Below are 8,352 nucleotides of genomic sequence, written 5' to 3'. Positions count from 1 at the left end.
CCCGAATCTCTACAGAGTTGCAACACCTACTCTCCAGTTCACTGGACTCATCCAGGACAACTAACAAGGAGACAGTGACGGGCAATGCCCACCCCAAAGAACAGTGAGAGTCTGCAACTGCAAGCAAGAAAGTACCATCTATATGCCTCATGGGATCTACACCTCCTCACAATTAGAGGCAGAGAGGGCATCATCATCCCAGAATCTGCAGGATTGGGGAGTGAACAATGGACTAGAGTAGACTTACTGTTATTCTACTATAGACTTATTGTTATTCTAGCAATGGAAGAACTTTTATCATTGCTGTGGAGGCAGTGGCCACTGAAGGTTCTGAGGGGACAGAGGGGGAAAATAGGTGCAATATGAGGACATTTTCAGACATTAGAAATATCCTGAATGACATTGCAATGACAGATACAGGCCATTTTACATCTTGTCATAACTTACAAAATTGTGTGGAGAGTGTTTAAACTATACAGTAAACTATAACCCACAGTTAGTGGCAATGCTCCAACACATGTTCATCAATTTTAACATATGTACTACACTAAAGAAGGAAGTTGTTAATGTGGGAAAGTATGGGAGGGGTAGGAGGTGGGGCATATGGAAATCCCCTACATTTTAAATTTATCATTTATGTAACCTAAGTATCTGTAAAAAACAAAAGAAAAACCTATAAGATGCAGCAAAAGCAGTGCTGAGAGGGAAATTTATAACCATAAGTGCCAATAGTAAACAAGAAGAAAGCACTAAAATCAAAGTCCTAACTGCACATTTTGAGAAACTAGAAAAAGGACAACAAATAATGCCAAAGCAAGCATAAAGAGGGAAATAACAAAGATTAGAGCAGAATTAAATGAAATTGAGAATTAAAAAAACACTAGAAAAAAAGCACAGAACCAAAAGCTGGGTCTTTGAGAATTTCATAAAATTGACAAACCTTTAGCTAGACTAACAAAAAAGAGAGAAGATGCACATACATAAAATAAAAACAGTACAGCAGATATCACTACTGATTCTACAAAAATAAAGAGAATCATAAGAGGATACTTTGAAAAATTGTATGCTAACAAGACAATAAACTTACATGAAATGGGCAAATTTCTAGAAACAGACAAGCAGCCTACATTGACAAAAGAAGAAATTGATAAACTCAACAGACAAATCACAAATAATGAGATTGAATTAGTCATCATAAACCTCCAAACTAAGGAGATCTCAGGACCAGATAGCTTTACATGTGAATTCTACCAAACATTTGGAAAAAACTAACAATAATCATGCTTAAACTTTTCCAAAAAATAGAGTGGAGGGAAATTTGCCTACCTAATTCTGTGATGCCAACATCACCCTAATACCAAAGCTACATAAAGATGACACAAGAAAAGAAAACTACAGACCAATTCCTCTAATGAATCTGGATGCTAAAATCTTCAACAAAATACTTGCTAATCATACTCAACAACACATGAATTATACACCATAATTAATTAAGGATGGTTCAACATGAGAAAATTAATCAATGTAATACACTGCATTAATAGACAAAAAGAAACAAATCATATGATCATCTCTATTGATGCAGAAAAAGCATTTGACAAAATACAATATCCTTTCTTGATAAAAACATTTCAAAAGATAGGAATAGAAAGAAACTTCCTCAATATGATAAATATGAAAAACTCACAACTAATATCATATTCAATAGTGAAATGCTAAAGGCTTTCCCTCAAAGATCTGGAACAAGACAAGAATCCCCACTGTCACTGCTCTTATTTAACATTGTGTTAGAAGCACTTGCTTAAGCATTAGGCAAGAAAAAGAAATAAAAGGTATCCAAATTAGAAAGGAAGAAGTAAAAATCTCACTATTTGTAGACAATATGATCCTATATGTAGAAAGCTCTCAAAAATCTACAACAAAGCTTCTAGAACTGATAAACAAGTTCAGTAAAGTGGTAGGATATAGCATCAAAATGCAAAAATCGGTTGCATTTCTATGCATGAATAAATGAGCAATATTAGGAGAAAATCAAGAAAAAAATTCTTTTCACAATAGCAACTAAAATAATCAAACATCTAGGAATAAACTTAACTAAATATGTAAAGGACTTGTACACAGAAAACTACAGAATATTGTTAAAGAAAATCACAGAAGACCTAAATAAATAGAAGAAAATTCCGTGTTAATGGATTGGAAGACTAAACATCATTAAGATGACTGTCCTACCCAAATTGATTTACAAATTTAACACAGTCCCAATAAAAATACATCATTTTTTACTGAATTGGAAAAGCTAATTATGAAATTTATTTGGAAGGGCAAGGGGATTGAATAGCCAAAAACACATTGAAAAAGAAAAGTGAAATAGGAGGAATCATACTATCTGACTTTAAAGGTTACTACAAAGCTATATTAATCAAAACTGCAATGTAGTGCTTGCTTCAGCAACACATATACTAAAATTGGAATAATACAGAGAAGATTAGCATGTCCCTGTGCAAGGATGATACAAAAATTTGTGAAGCATTCCATATAAAAAACAAGCAAACAAACAAAATCTGCATGGTATTGGCCCAAGGGTAGACATACTGACCAATGGAACTGAATTGAGAGTTCTGATATAGTCCTGCACATATACAGCCAAATGATATTCAACAAGGCCACCATGCCCATTCATCTGGGACAGAATAGTCTCTTCAACAAATAGTCTTCAACAAATGGTGCAGGGAGAACTGGATATCCATATCCAAAAGAATGAGAGAGGTTCACTATCTCATGCCCTACACAGAAATTAACTCAAGATAGATCAAAGATCTAAATATAAGAGCCAAGACTATAAAGCTCCTAGAAGAAAATACAGGAAAGCATCTGTGAGATCTTTTAATAGGAAATGGTTTCATAACTTTTACACCCAAAGTATGAGAAATGAGTGAAAAAAAACCATAAATGGGACCTCCTCAAAATTAAAAACTTTTGCACCTCAGAGTATTTTGTCAAGAAAGTGAAAATGCAGCCTACTCAATGGGAGAAAATACTTGGTAACCATTTATCTGATAAAGGCCTAATATCCAGGGTATATTTTTAAAATCCTACATCTCAAAAAAAAAAAAAGACAAACAAATCATTTTAAAAATGGACAGGAGACATGAATGGAGACTTTTGCAAAGAAGAAATACAAATGGCTAAAAAGCACATGAAAAGATGTTCAGCACAATGAGCTATCATCACACACCCATTAAACTGATGGCTATTTAAAAAACAGAGAGCTACAAGTGTTGGAAAGGAAACGCTCATCTACTGCTGGTGGGAATGTAAAATGGTGCAGCTATTGTGGAGGACAGTTTGACAGTTCCTCAGGAAGCTAACTATAAAGCTGCCATATGATCCAACAATCCCAGTGCTCAATATATACCCAGAAGAATTGAAAGCAGGAATACAAACAAATATATGCATACCAATGTTCATAGCTATTATTTAGTATTGCCAAAAGTTGGAAGCAACCCAAGTGTTCATCAACAGATGAATGGATAAGCAAATTGTGGTATATACATACAATGGAATAGTACTCAGAAAGAATGAAATATTGACACATGGGGCAACATGGATGAATCTTGAAGACCTTATGTTGAGTGAAACAAGGTACTACATGAAGGACAAATATTACATGGCCTCACTGATATGACCTAGGCAAATTGAGCAGAGCTATAGTCTGGAAAACAGGTTATCAGCGGAAAGAAAGGGAGTATAGTGAGCTTATCCTCAATATAAGCAAAACCTATGATAAGGTGGAAGGGGGTGGTTTGACAGCGGATGGAGGTGATAGTGGTGCAGCGATGTGAGTGGGATTGGCAATGCTGGAAAGTGAGGGGGAGTAAGGCGGGGGCTTTGGGTTGGACTATCCATGGAACTAGGGGGAGATGACGAAGGTTCAGGAGAACTCTGGGGATTTGTAGGACTGTGGTTAAACCTACAATGGTGAGAATGTTCTTTTGGCAAATACGGCCGGGGAGGGTTTCTGGTACAGGGTGTCAGGAGTGGGGGATATGTGCGATAGGCCGCACCTGGGGCATGCTTCTATGGAATATGAAATTGCTCCTCTTGTCATAGGATGTTTTCTCAGTGGGTGGAGACCCATATAAAAAACAAGAAAATATTAAACTCCCATCCTGGGGAACCTGGCTATGTTCTCAGTTAGAGGGGCAAGAATCTCTTGAGAACATAGGCAGTGCCTAATAGAAGAAAACAGACCAATACATTCAGCCTTCCATATTAATGCATCTAACTATGAACTTTATTCTTCAAAAATTGAAACTCAGTGGCTGCCATAGGTTCCAGGGGGAGAGGGAGGGGAGAATAGATGGAACATAGGACATTTTTAGAGCATTGTTTAATCTGCCTGATCATGCAGTGATGGTTAAATACTGTTATCTATTTTGTCAAAACCTGTAAGTGTATAATGCAGCAGGGAAGCGGATGTGACTCAAGTGTTGGGCACCTGCCCACCACATGGGAAATCTCAGGTTTGGTTTCCTGGTGCCTCCTAAAGAAGATGAGCAAGATGAGGGGAATCAATAGTGAGTTGAGTCTGAGCTAAACCATAACAAATCAGGAAGTAATCATAGCTACCACAGAATATGTATTCTAGGTTTAATAGGCCAGAGAATTAGAGTACCAGGTCCTGAGTCAGTTCTCAGCAAATGCTTCTCACCTCCCTGAATTCTGCTACGATGTCAACTGCCACTTCCAGGCCCAATCTGAAAGCTGTGGCACTTAACGTCACTCAGTAGAGTGAAACCAGAGCCCGGTGCGGGCCTTTCTCTGATCATGGCCTACACTCGCCCTCGTTATCCTCCTCGGGTCCTGCCCCTGCCTCTGCCCAGAGCCTCACATTCACTCCTTGAGCCTGATGCCAGACTTGCTTCTCTGATTTTGACTTTCTTCCCTTATTCAGCTACAATTCAGCTATCCCTTGGAAAATGTCTACCTTTAGTGTTCTGGGAAACAGCCTGACAGGCTCATACACAACTCCAGGACCTTCCTTAGCCCCAGCACTCGTGGCCAGTAGTTCAAAAGAAATCCAGATAAAGTCCAAGAAAGGAAAATGACTGCTTTGCTAGAGCTGAGGAGAAGAAACAGAATATGCCCTTTCAGCTCCCAAACTATCTTAGCATGAGCATGGTGAGTTGAATATGGGAGAAAGACAAAATAGAAAAACTCTAATAATAATAATAATAATAATAATAATACTTTATTGAATGCCTGTGATGTGCCAGTTTGGGCACACATAATCCTTATGCCAAAACTGTTTTACAAAAGAGGTGAAAGAATTTTATTAGGTTTACATGGTTAGCAAGCATCAGAAGTGCGGCGTGAACCACACGTCGTCTGATACTAAGGAGCCCTCCGTGAAAGTCAGTTTTCAGGAAGGGTTTGAGAATCTTATGCGGTGTTCCAGCATTTGCTTGCTTTTTGTCCTTTTGAAATTAGATTTTCCTGTTTCTTCTCTTTTGCCTTTGCAATGAATACTTATTTATTTTTTATTGCTATTATTCACTGCTGAGAAATTCCTTCAAGAGCCTCACAATCATTCTGGGAAAAGAGGGTCTCTCGATATCGACTCAGGTAAGATGCGCTACAAAAGGCGCGTGGCAATGTGTCCTGGCATGGATGTCACAGCGTAGGCACCTCCCCAGAAACCGTCTTTTAAAAAGAGCAGAGAGGTTGTGGTGTTTGGCACCGTGATTCCACACTGTGGAAGCCTTGGGCACAGGTGGCCAGGTGCAGTCATAAAAAACGGAATGGGAAGGAAAGAAGGAGAACAAATGCCAAGCAAAAGCCCCTCTGGAACAGCTTCGGCTCAGGACTGTACTCACATCACATTCTGCTGTGTGGGGAGGGAAAACTGAACAGAGAAAAGGTTTCAGGGAGAAAAGTAGGTAGGGACCCTAAGACGATCCGGGGAGACAGGGATTTAAATCCTCCTCACATTTCCCATTCATACGAGAGCCTCTAAGGAGGATGGCTGTTTACAACGGTCATAATCCCTCCACAGTTAGCTCCACGGCACGAGTGATTATTCCCATTTTACAGGTGGAAGGCAGGAGACGATTTGCTCTGAGATCACATGCCAAGTCACGAATGACATACAGGACTCCAGGCACCCAATTTGCCGCTTCCCCTGCTGCTACAGAGTTCCCTCTCTTCCCTTGCGGTCCCCTGTTGGGAGGGGAGGTTTGTATTCCATTCTTCATTCCCTTTGATATCCTATTCTCTCCCCTTCCTGGTGTGAAGAGATAAAATGAATTACACACAGAGGCAAAGAAAAGGAGGTCTTTCCCCAAACCAAGAGACTGCCTAGCCAGGCATTTGCCACAATTGATGTCTGACAGTGAGGGGGAGATTAAAACCACCGTGGAAGCCTTGCTGCGCTCTCCTGCGAGAGGCTGAACGCAGCCGCACGGCTGTTCCAGGAACCTGCTACGAGGAAAGAGCTAAAAGCTTCTGCACCATCCCTGAGTTCATTAAATGGCTTCTGCTGTATTAATCTTTTTGTTTCTACTTAATGGAGGTTACAGCGAATGGGAGGAGGTGAAAGCCACGGGCTGTGGGGCTCGGTGTGAAATCACCATGGAAACAGCAGCTTGATCACCAATTGGTGATTAACTACCCGGTGCCCACCCCCAGAATGCCATCTCTAAAGAGGGGCACGGTCCAGGTATCACCGGGCTCAGAAGAGCACAGGGCACGGTGATGTGTGGCGAATAGCTCCACAGGTCATCCAGCCGGCCAGCGCCTCCTCCCTTACAGCCTGTCCACTTGCCCGCCCTCCTCTTCCCTCGGGCCGCTGCTGCAATCGGTGAGAAACCGCCAAGTCAGGAGATTTCTGCGTGGGCAGAGAGCAGGACTGCCAGTTCCGCTTTCAAAGCAGACATTGTCAGAGGATGGGAAGAGGGAATCAAAACGGCAAGGCAGTGGAGAGTGCCTTCCAGTGACCTGGGTAGCCCCAAGGCTCAGTGCTACTCATTGAATAATCTGGAACCTTCTGGGACCCGCAGAATCAGCATCACCTCGAAGCCTGTTAGGAATACAAGTTATTAATACCAGGCCCACCACCAACCCACTAAGTGAGAAACTCCTGAGATAAGGCTCAGCACTGTCGGTTTAAAAGCCCCTCAGGTGATCTGGATGCTGGACGCTCGAGTGTCAGATTTTCGGTCACTCCCATCAGCCCTCCCAAAGGAGTTAAGGAAGCAGAATCAACAGCAGGCAGGAGTCCAAATGGCATAGAATGTCTCCTGATAGCTCTGTACTGAAAGACCAGCTGCTCCAGCTACCATGACACAACTTTGTATCTGCGAATCTGTCAATTTTACATAAACAAGATTCATAGAATCATAGGGTCTCAGAATGGAAGCAAAAGAAATTTTATCTGTGACCTCAATATGTGTTAGAACAGATGGAAATGGCACAGGAAAGTGAGGAAGAAAAATCCAGAGGCTCCTTGCATAACCTGTGTGGTATTTTCATGGAAGGAACCCTTGAATTCTAAGGTGTATATAATTTTAAAACCAAGTTACTGTAATCCCACTTTTATTCCTTAAATTATTCTTTATAACATACTTAACAAGTTATTTTAAGTATTTAGAAGTTAAAATGACCCATCTTCCCTTAAAAAATATATATTTATCTCCTTCTTTTGAAAGTCATTTATTTTTGATCTACACAGTAAGCACACATTATAGGCATAAACGTCATCAGAACTGGGGAACTCACCCTGTCAAAGAATTTCTGTCAGTACTTAGATTGGGTTCTGACTATGTGATCTTAAGGAGTTAATTCACCTTCCTCAATATTAATTATTTAAAACTGTAAAATAAAAATGATAACAATACAGACCTCATTGGGTTACTGAGATAATTGCATGAGACAATCAATTTACAGTCCTTAGTATATTATCTGGCACATGATGAATATTCAGTAAAAGCTATTACTATTATTTTAGGAAGCAATTATTATTATTGAAGTGATCTTATTGAATTGAAATCTGCATTGCTGAATTTCTGCCAGTCCATTTTAGTTGTATTCTTGGGAGTCACCCAGAATGAACAAGTGAATTCCTTTGAACACCACAGAGAAAATAGAGGCCTTCATTTGAGACCTCTTTCACTTTCTGGTCTCCAAATTTGAAAACATACAGATCTCTTTCCTCCTTTTGTCTGTACCCTCTTTTATCTCACCTGTCTTTCCACCTGTGTTTGATGCTGGGCAGTCCCTGCCTTCTCAGGAACCTTCCTCTCACTATCTCACACTCCTACATTTTCAGCCTCCTCTTTCTCCAGGCATCCACTG

General features: G+C 40.2%; 1 non-coding gene across 1 annotated transcript; it reads left to right on the top strand.

The window, feature by feature from the left end:
- Positions 1 to 2,435: 2,435 nt before the first annotated feature.
- On the top strand, positions 2,436 to 2,541 carry LOC111760306 (U6 spliceosomal RNA). Its single transcript, XR_002794043.1, has one exon. It is a non-coding gene; the product is annotated as a U6 spliceosomal RNA (small nuclear RNA).
- The last annotated feature ends 5,811 nt before the right edge of the window (positions 2,542 to 8,352 follow it).

The sequence above is a fragment of the Dasypus novemcinctus genome, chromosome 25, assembly GCF_030445035.2.
Source record: "Dasypus novemcinctus isolate mDasNov1 chromosome 25, mDasNov1.1.hap2, whole genome shotgun sequence".
Classification (NCBI taxonomy): domain Eukaryota; kingdom Metazoa; phylum Chordata; class Mammalia; order Cingulata; family Dasypodidae; genus Dasypus; species Dasypus novemcinctus.
The sequence above is the reverse complement of the archived record's forward strand: the minus strand, read 5'-3'. Positions and strand labels throughout refer to the sequence as shown.